This window comes from Salvelinus alpinus, chromosome 31 (genome assembly GCF_045679555.1).
Source record: "Salvelinus alpinus chromosome 31, SLU_Salpinus.1, whole genome shotgun sequence".
NCBI lineage: Eukaryota > Metazoa > Chordata > Actinopteri > Salmoniformes > Salmonidae > Salvelinus > Salvelinus alpinus.
The window spans coordinates 8,146,499-8,157,382 of NC_092116.1; the positions used below are offsets into that span (position 1 = coordinate 8,146,499).

At 41.6% G+C, this 10,884-nt stretch overlaps 1 protein-coding gene across 2 annotated transcripts in view; it reads right to left on the reverse strand.

The window, feature by feature from the left end:
- The window catches only part of LOC139561137 (equilibrative nucleoside transporter 2-like), a 31,908-nt gene extending 22,504 nt beyond the window's left edge, over window positions 1–9,404 (reverse strand). The window contains exon 1 of one of the 2 annotated variants that reach the window (XM_071378026.1): window positions 9,185–9,404. The gene's annotated coding sequence lies outside the window, so the exon portion shown is untranslated. Of the gene's footprint in view, window positions 1–9,082; window positions 9,162–9,184 lie in introns of those variants that run through there. The other variant, XM_071378028.1, reaches the window with a different exon arrangement.
- Between the last annotated feature and the right edge of the window lie 1,480 nt (window positions 9,405–10,884).

Genomic DNA, 10,884 nt, shown 5'->3' on the forward strand with positions numbered 1-10,884 from the left:
CTTCCCAAGTCCAGGAGTCTTGGGTTTTTTTCCGCTGCTGTTGCCGCCCTTCTCCACTCCGCTTGGTCCTTTGGTGGTGGGTGTTTCTGTCACGGCTTTCTAATTCCTCCTCCTCGGACGAGGAGAGGCGAGAAGGATCGGACCAATACGCGGAGTGGTTAGTGTCCATAATTTATTAGCATCGAACTGAACACTATAATGAAACAAAATAACAAATAGAAAACCGACAAACAGTCCCGTGTGGCACAACGACTACACGGAAGACAAAACACCCGTCACAACCCAAAACACAATACATACATCCACTCCCGAATCCAAAAGTACAAATGAACAATCCCGCACAAGGAAGCGTACGGGCTGGCTGACTAATAAAGCCACACTAATTAACAATCACCTAAACACAGGTGTAACAAATAAACACATAAGGAGGGGGAGGAAAAAGAGTCAGTGGCAGCTAGTAGGCCGGTGACGACGGCCGCCGAGCGCCACCCGAACGGGAAGGAGAGCCTGCCTCGGTTGAAGTCGTGACAGAAAACCCACAAATGTTGCTGAGTTAAAGCAGTTCTGCATGGATGAGTGGGCCAAAATTCACAGTGACGTGAGAGACTGAGCAACAACTACAGGAAGCGGTTGGCTAAAGGTGGCTCAACCAGTTATTGAGTGTAAGGGGCATTTCACACAGGGGCATTGGGTGTGGCATAACTTTGCTTATGAAATAAAGGAAAAAAGTATGTAATCGTTGTGTTATTTGTTCACTCAAGTTCCCTTTATCTAATATTAGGTTTTCGTTGAAGATCTGATAACATTCAGTATAAAAAATAAGCAAAAGTAGAGAAAATTAGAAAGGGCGCAAAAACTTTTCAACAGCACTGTAAGGTCACTCAGTCGAGCACTCAATTTCTAACACATTTTCAACCACAAAGATCAGGGAGGTTTTCCAACGCCCACAAGAAAGAGCACCTATTGGTAGATGGGTAAAATAAAAAAAGCAGACATTGACTATCCCATTGAACATGGTGAAGTTATTACACTTTGGATGGTGTATTAATACACCCAGTCACTACAAGGATACAGGCATCAATCAATCAATCAAATATATTTATAAAGCCCTTCTTACATCAGCTGATGTCACAAAGTGCTGTACAGAAACCCAGCCTAAAACCCCAAACAGCAAACAATGCATGTGTAGAAGCACCGTGGCTAGGAAAAACTCCCTAGAAAGGCCAGAACCTAGGAAGAAACCTAGAGAGGAACCAGGCTATGAGGGGTGGCCAGTCCTCTTCTTGACGTGTGAAATTAAAAGCTTATTTGATACACTTCAAATAACACTATTTGATGCATTATTTTTGACACGCAAAGACCCAGTTCCATACTTGCACAGTCTTCACATTTTTCTGCCTTTTAAATTAAATTGTGTAAATTAGAACACTCTTAAGGATTACAATAAGGATTAGCCACAATAGTGGAATTTGCGGTTGGCCTTCAAGCTATAAGGTCCTTCTTTGAAAGTGACACAGAAGGTTACAAATTGGTGGAATCATGCCATATTTAGACTAGATAATGTTGTAATGTGGAGCAATGAAATGGGGAATCAGTCTACTCGGTGACACCCACTGAACACAACTGTGAAAGGTTTCCGCAAATATTACCATGGTAGCTCTTATCAGGGACTTTGCCTGAGGGAAATCACCTCCCGTCAGCCTATTGCACGTACTGACAATCATATTGCACTGTACAGCCTTACCTAAGGATTGGGGATCAATTAAATGGGGTATCAGTCTACTCAGTGCCCCCCCCCCCCATGTCTTCCTCAGAGTTCAGAGTTCTCAGACTCCAAAACATCCACGCAGTATTGTTTTTCCTCTGGAATAGTGTTCAATACACATAGTAGGTTGACTGGTACAATAAATGTGGCTCAATTCAGTGGTCTCAGAGTCCCGCAATAACAGCTACAACGTTAATGTTCTCTGGCTGTCACGGAGTAGACTGATACCCCATGTCATTGATCCACAATCTATAGGTAAGGCTGTACAGTGAAATAAGTACACCCCCAATGCAATTCTAAAATCTATTATATCCAGTGTGATTAATTTAGTTGAATTTCTATGACATTCCAACCTCGTTTTGCATGATATATTCAATTATGACATAATTCCACTATTTGTATTCATTTGCATCACTGTCAATGACAGACTTTTATTTTGAATGCAAACCGCAAATTCCACTACTGTGGCTAATCCTTATTGTAGCTAGCTTCACATAGGTGGATCTGACCACCATCAATCAAATAAGAACTGTCTTATAAATTAGGGGTATTTAAGATGTAGCTACTGAACTAGATTGTCGTTTTGCTATGATATTGGGGAAGAACACTGGTTTGTATCCATCAGCTAGCTAGCTTTTTTTTATGACCAGCACTGTCCAGAGCTTGGGGAAGTGTCTGCGCTTCTTCGGCAGCGGCAGGTGCCAAAACTTTACCAGCTTCATAGCAAACGTTTCGGGGGGGATCGCTGTGCATATGAAATACGAGCGATAGTTATTACACATTGATTACACTATGAAAAAAATGTATGAACGTGTTATATTATTATGTGACGTCATATTCAGATCCTGATTGGTCAACCAGTTTATTTAACGCGTCAAATAGTGTTATTTGACACGTAAAGACCAAAACGGCGTTCCGTATGCAAGGGGTGTGTAGACTTCCACTAGGCACTGTAGTAGTTTCAAGTTTTTAATGTCAAGTGCACAAGTACAGTGACATAAAAAGTGTTCAGTCACCGGGTCCTAAGCTTGGTGACAAGCTAGGAGGACAATGCTGTTGAACGCTTAGCTGTAATCAATGAACAGGACTCTTACATTGGTATTCCTCTTATCTAGGTGGGTGGGTCTAGGGTGTCTGGGATGATGGAGTTGATGTGTCCCATAACCAGTCTTTCAAAGCACTTCATGATGAATGATGCGAGTACAACAGGGCGGTAGTCATTGTGGCATGAAGCCTTACAGTTCTTGGGAACAGGAATGATGGTAGCCATTTTAAGACATGTGGGGACTACATGTGTAATTACAGTGAATATGCCTGCCAACTGATCTGCGCATGCTCTGAGAAAGCGCCCTGGAATACCGTCCGGCCCGCAGCCTTGTGAGTGTCGACCTGATTCAAGACCTTACTCACGTCGGCCTCGGAGACCGAGATCACCCAGTCCTCTAGTGATAGACCGGAGGTAGGCCTATAGCTTGGCTATGCTGTGAATCTGTCTGGTCAAAGTCATTTCAACATAACTAACTACACGACAAGCAGTCAAGCAGAACTGATGAAACTGGGTAAACCATGGACAACGCTACCTTATGAAGGAGCGAGAGAGAGAGAGACCTGCTCAACATCATCACCCAGAGAGAAGGGGAGCTTTAGACGATCAAGAGAATAGCACGTACACAATCACTGCCCCATGACAATTTAATCAGCTGATTAAGCAGAAACTTGGAGACAGGATTCTTGTGTACTTATTTTCACAGACTCGAGGCTAAGAATTGATGGATTGGGGAATATGTAAAAAAAAAGAAATAGAGTTTATTACAGACTAATATTTCAATTCCTGAAAGAGACATTAGAAAACACCTATATACCGAGGGCGCTGAAAAAAAATAGAACAGGGCAACCTGATTCTGTGGCATTGTAACGGCTGTCGTCTTCCTCCTCGACTGAGGAGGAGAAGTTTGAAGGATCAGAGGACCAATGCGCAGCGTGGTAATTGTTCATCTTATTTAATGAAGTGAACAACTCAAAATACAAAAACAACAAAGTGAAAACCGAAACAGTTCTATCTGGTGCAGACACACAAAGACTGAAAACAACCACCCACAAAACCCAACAGAAAACAGGCTACCTAAATATGGTTCCCAATCAGGGACAACGATTGACAGCTGCCTCTGATTGAGAACCATATCAGGCCAAACACAGAAAACCAACACAGAAATAGAAAACATAGATTACCCACCCAACTCACGCCCTGACCAACTAAAACAAAAGACAAAACAAAGGAACTAAGGTCAGAACGTGACAGGCATGAAAGAGTCATTTCAGTAAAGTTGTCCTTTCAGTGTTTCAGGCGACTTGTCATTTCTTTCAAGACAAATCACAGGTCATAGACAGGCAAGGTCACACTAGGGGAAGGTTTCACTGTGGCCAGTAGTCATGTGATAACAGGCCTTGGGAACATTTAATGGAATCTGTCAAAAAGAACACCAAAATGTTACTCCCACATTCACATAACTTGGCATTGGCTGCTGTCAAACAGGTTTTGGGAGGAAAATGAACAACACAGAATCAGCCAGCTATCTAGCTGACTTATCAGCACACAATCACATGCTGTAACGCTCGTCTTTATGTGGAAGAGAGGAGGACCAAGGCGCAGCGTGGTGAATGTTCATGATGTTGAATTTTAATGATTTATCCAACTAAACAGAACACTGACAAAATACAAAATAACAAAACGACGTGAACAGACCTGAACTTGAGAACATAAAACATGAACGCACGAACAGGAACGAACGAAACGAAAAAGAGTACCGTGTGGCGAACAAACACAGACACGGCAACAATCACCCACAAACAACCAGTGAAAACAGCCTACCTTAATATGGCTCCCAATCAGAGACAATGACAAACACCTGTCTCTGATTGAGAACCATATTAGGCCAAAAGAATAAACCTAAACATAGAAACAAATAACATAGACTGCCCACCCCAACTCACGCCCTGACCATACTAAATAAATACAAAACAAGGGAAATAAGGTCAGGAACGTGACACATGCCAGGTGATGTTAGGGATTATAAATGCATTATGACTTAATGCAAAGAATGTGTAAGTAAGGAGGACTGGTACTTGAAGGCTATATAACCTTATGATATGCGTTCTGAGGCTTGGACAATGTTCTCAGCATTTTTCCCCATCGCAGGTTCAAGTTCAACACTTGAACAGTAAGAAAAATAATAATAACAAAGCAATAACGGTCTACTAATGTTTTCACACTATATCAAAATAATACATCTCACAAGCCAAGTAGGTTTTTAGCTTATTTCTTCCTGATTTCCTTTCCCTCCTTTTCATCTGCTTTTCCACCCCTTCTTCTGTTTCCCTTCCAATTTATAGCACTTTGCCATGAGCACATTAGTGGTTTCATTGTTGAAACCCACTTATGTCAAATGTGACATAAACCTGTGTTTTATAAAGGGTGACATAAGCACCGCTTAATAAAGGCTTTATAAATCATTAAATTGAGGCTTCACAAAGTATTTACAACCTTGTCATGCATCTTGGTAGAGCATTGCAACGCCAGGATAATGGGTTCTATTCCCGGGACCACCCATACGTACAAATGTATGCGCGCATGACTAAGTCGCTTTGGATAAAAGTGTCAGCTATGTTGTATATATTATATTCCTTTAAAACATTTCTAGGATGGCCCAATCTCTTCCCTCTTGGGTGCATAGCAAATATTGGAACGGTCCTCAACTTCCCCCAAAATGCTGTGCTGCAGGATGACACACACTCTAAAGTGCAGTCATGTAGAGCAAAAAACACTGGAAGGCCTTTTAAAATCCATTTCTATCCTAATTCAGCTCTGAATGCTGATTGGCTGACAGCCGTGGTATATCAGACCATATACGACGGGTTTGACAAAACTGTTATTTTTATTCTTCTAATTACGTTCGTAACCAGTTTAAAATAGCAATAAGGCACCCTGGGGTTTTGTGATAGATCGCCAATATACTACGGCTAAGGGCTGTGGTCCACACTCCGCATTGCGTCTTGCACAAGACCAGCCCTTAGCTGTGGTATATTGGCCTAATATACCACACCTGCTCGGGCCTTATTGCTTCAATATACAAGGGGGGTTGGTAACTAGGTTAAGCCTTCAGCAAATGTGTTCCTGAGCTTGTAGCTAGTCGGCGGGCCAGAACATAATTAGACTTTTAGCAAATCACCTCGCTGCCCAATTCATAACACTACACATTTAACACGGGGTTAGTGGGATAATCAATTCAATGACAATAATCATTTAGATCTGATTACAGTGGTAAAATCACCAATGTCTCTATTAATAGGTCTACCTATATTCATCTTAGCACATTTCTCCAATGCCAAACCAGTGTGTCTTGTTTGCGACAAAACTCTCACTGTTTGCAAGGAATTCATTCTGAGATGCAATTATGAATCTAAGCATGGTACTTTCAGAAGTACATTTTCCACCCCAGACATGAGGCCCGAGTCCGACGCAGAAAGGAGGTAGGTGGCCTATTTAAGGAGTGCATGGTGACAGTATTGGAGGAAATAGCTATACCGACCAATATATGGATAAACATAATTGCGTCTGCCAAACAGGTAAGCATACCTCTTATTTCTTAGTGCTCCAACAAAGCCCTCTTGTTAGTATAACGTTCCTACTCAACTTTCAGCACTGGCCGCTGTCCATATTGATTTTAGAAACAGATCTGTCTGCATCTCTAGTCTTTTTTCTAATTTATCCAATTATATTCCTTGCTCTTGTTTCTATGGACATATTCCCACTAATATTGTAATTAAGCTTTGACATTTGTGTTTTACACTTTTCCTCAAGCTGTTGGTGCCTGCTTCTATTTATGCCAAATCGCTGTAGGTTGAGATTCTCGTTTCCCAACATCATTCCTTTACAAATTTCTACAGCGAATAGAGAAGACCAATATATCCCTCACATCCCAAGTTATGTTACTGAAGTCACCATGTGTGTGTAACGCAAATGTGTGTTTGGGTCTGGATTGGGAAGGTGTGAAACGTATCAACGAGAGAAAAAAGCCAATCGAGCTTATCGCATAAATTCTATTCGGTTTATAAGCCACCACTCCTCATGCCATGAAGGAGAAAATAATACTAGCATTAAACTTCGATTCATTGGGCCTCTATAGTGGCGCAGAGGTCTAAGGAGTCACTACAGATCTGGGTTCGATCCCAGTCTGTGTCGCAGCCGGCAGCGACCGGAAGACCCAAGAGGAGGCGGGATGTCCGTGTCCCATTGCTCTGTCAGTATGACGCATTTTGCATCATATGATGCTGCGTTTTGCATCATACCAGCTGTATTTCTGTATTTGTAAAGCTACACATCTTGAAAACCGGATTGCTAACATGCAAAATATTTTGGGACTATATCAACAATGGACTAATTAAACAAATACCAAAATATAGTTTTTGGGTGGAGTTTTCCTTTAAGAAGCTTTTGAGAAACAGGGCTCAGAGCCACCAGAGTGGGGGTGTAAATATGCTGCTGCTTGGTGATGAAGGAAGCACAGCACTCAGGATCCTCATGAACAGGACCCCCTTTGTCTCCTGAATGAGTAAGTAATGTGTTTGTAGCGGTGATTCTGGGCTGTTTCTGGGAACGTTCGGTTACTGCCCTAAACTAGCCACAGACACCAATTCAGCACCTTGCTGTTCCTCTAGACTAGAAGTCACACTAGCAGACTAGTTCACACAGACAGTAGCCTATTAACGGTACAGTAGGATAAATGACATTCATTTTAGGTTTTTAATTCCATGACTCCGAATGGGCCGTCTTGCATACAGAATAGCTGTCCATCAGATTAAAGCGGCATTTATTGGTGACATGGGCTTGCTTGAACAGCAGGACTACAAAGAGATCTTTACCAGTCTTTCCAAGCCATAGATGTGTCATAGCACTGTGTAATTACTTTCATGGGCAACACACATACTCTCTTGCTCTTTCTTCTCTCCATCTCACTCACACACACACACACACACACACACACACACACACACACACACACACACACACACACACACACACACACACACACACACACACACACACACAAACAAACAAACGTGTAAACCAGATTGGAAGTGGAGCAGCTCCCTGACTTATCAGTGTCTCTGAACACCAACTGGCCTAGTTGTTACTGTCATAACCAAAACAGAAAGATTAGGATTTATCTATTCTGTCATTGTTTTCATATCTAATATAATAAAAAGGTGGAATTTTCTCAAATCCTTTTCATTGTGATTTTTAAAAAAAAAAATCGATTTACTCAAATAGCTCATTTGATTATTTACTTAGTCTACACAGGGAAACATTTTAAAGAACCTAGATGTAAATATAGCCTATCAAATCAAATTGAATGCGTCACATGCGCCAAATACAACAGGTGTAGGTAGACATTACAGTGAAATGCTTACTTACAAGCCCTTAAACAACAATGTAGTTAAGAAAATAAATAAATAAAAGTAACAAATAATTAAAGAGCCTAAAGAGCCCTTCTCAGTAGAACTGTTGATTTTCACTTCCAAATCATATGGCAGACACCAGTACAGAAAAGAAACCCGTCTGATCGATCACACAGAATTTCCAGAAGAGATAGCCTAAAGGCCGCGCAGTTTATCACTGAATCTCTTATCAGGGATTACGAGTAATTCTCGACTGCGTCAATCTTGGCCATGTGGTGTCCAGAAAGCAAGCATGTCGGTTTACAGAAATTCCCATTATGAATATTCGAAAATGCGTGTCGTTTGGTGATGATTTCCAAGCACTGACTGAACAAACACTCCGTCATGGCGCATGATGTGAAAGACTCCGCTCGTAAAGGCTGACTGGCTGAATGTTGAGAGCATGCCGTAATGCACCTGTCGCGCCATTCTTCAACAGATATGCAATTTCAATAGAATTAAATACATCTAGTTAATTGAAAATACAGTTTAGGATTTGACGTAGACTTCTGTGAATTACAGCATGCCTCCGTTGGCATATGCATTACGAGCAAACTTGAGTAACGTTACTTGTTCTCGGCCTAAAGATGTCGGGGAATGTGATGTATATTTCCCTTCAGCATATTAAATACCAATAATCTAATTTCACTAAACAACCCATTTGACAGTTGTAGCAGTATTGTAACATTATTCTAGCAACACTACAAAAAGGGGCCCATTTATAAATCCCAGAAGCCAGGCGAACAAGAGCTGCTTTGTCTGTAGCATCACCTAACGGCAAGACCGACAATGACGAAAACCAATTCACACGATTATACTCACAAACAATTGACCGCTACAATAAACTGAAACAATTGTACTAATTAATTCCCGCTTTCCGTATCAAGCCGCTGAAGAGGCCAGACTCATATTGCGCCAACTCACCTTGTAGTGACGAGAAACGTGGTAGTCAGCTCAATGTTTTCACTGTCGCGACGGTAAACAAAGCTGATGTCGTTGTGAATACCAAAGCGATAACATGAAGGTCATAATTACAAATTGTTAAACGGTAAATGTTACGAACGGCTAGGCTGAAGTAACAAGCTAACGTAGAGAGTAACCTTAATTTTCCATGATCCCGGTTGAATCAAATACAGCATAGCATATTGCTAGGATGCTCCTCCCATAATGTAGATCACAGCCCTACTAATTTTCTTTCGGCAATAGGAAGGGATAATGAGAGGGCTGCACTGAATGAACTGTTGTGTTCAACTTCCCACACAGGAGGCAAGGGAAAGGGGATAACTAGTCAGTTGTACAACTGAATACACTCAACGGAAATGTGTCTTAATGATGCGGGACTGTTTGACCCATTTCCACTTTTGAATTGCCTAAAATACTAGTTAACCTGTCTTTTTTTCCATGAAATGAAATACCTTTTCCTCATTTAGGGTCATGAACCTAACTTCAAAATGTGGACACTGATATGCTGTGGAATGTCTGTGCATATTCTGTATACAAACATGATGTTGTGGGTCATTTTGACCCGGAGGTTGCACGGGTCCAAAATCAACAAGTGTCTTTGATGTATTTTGCTTTGACTGGTCCTGGTTGCACTTTTATGATTGTGTTTGGGTGAAAATTAGTTTCCAAAGCTTCTCCTTCTCAGTGCGAGAGCAGCAGATCTCTGACAGTCAACAATGAGCTCCAAAAGATTTTCAGTCAATGAAGCCTTAACACAAATTCTGGACTGTGACAGTCAAATAGAAGAAGAGGTTTCAGAGATGAGGACAACAGATGATCCAGATTGAATCCTCTTCACCAAAGAAAAATTCACAGAGGACTCCGCCATACCATCCCCTCCATCAGATGAGAGAGAGAGCATGCGACAACCATCATCCAGAGAAGAGAGGACATGGAAGTCTAAAGATGGTAATATAGAATGGTCACCGTCACTACAACGAAGTCAAGGTAGACTGTCAGCTTCCAATGTAATCAAACTTGTTCCAGGGCCTACAGGATTTGCTCTGCCTCCCTCGCCAAGACAGTAAAACCAGCACCACTTGTGTAGAATGCAATAAATACAGCTGCAGAAAGCACACACGTACATTGTGTTCAACATGCGGAGAGAAAGACTCAAGGGATACTTTTTGAACAAAAGGGTCAAATGACACCTAAGTGTTACTGTTACTGGGAAATACAAAACAAATGCCCCTACTTGGGGAAACAAATGCTTGTTTGTGAGATATGTTTTAACAAATAGTTATTAAATATAGAGTTTTGGTATTGTATTTCTTCTTTCTGAAAGGTCTGAGAAGACAAAATAAAGTTGTCTTGTTTTCACTTGATTCTTTGACTGTCTTGAGTGTTTAAACTGTGCGGGTCAATCTGACCCATGTCACAATGGACGTCATTTCTTTTCAGAAAAGCACAAGGGTTAACCCAATCCCCCAGAGAGGTGCGGGGGGCTGCCTTAATCGACATTCCACGTCTTCTGCGCCCGGGGAACAGTGGGTTAACTGCCTTGCTCAGGGGTAGAACGACAGATTTTTACCTTGTCAGCTTGGGGATTCGATCCAGCAAACTTTCGGTTACTGTCCCAACGCTCTAACCACTAGGCTACCTGCCGCCTAACTAAAGAAAGG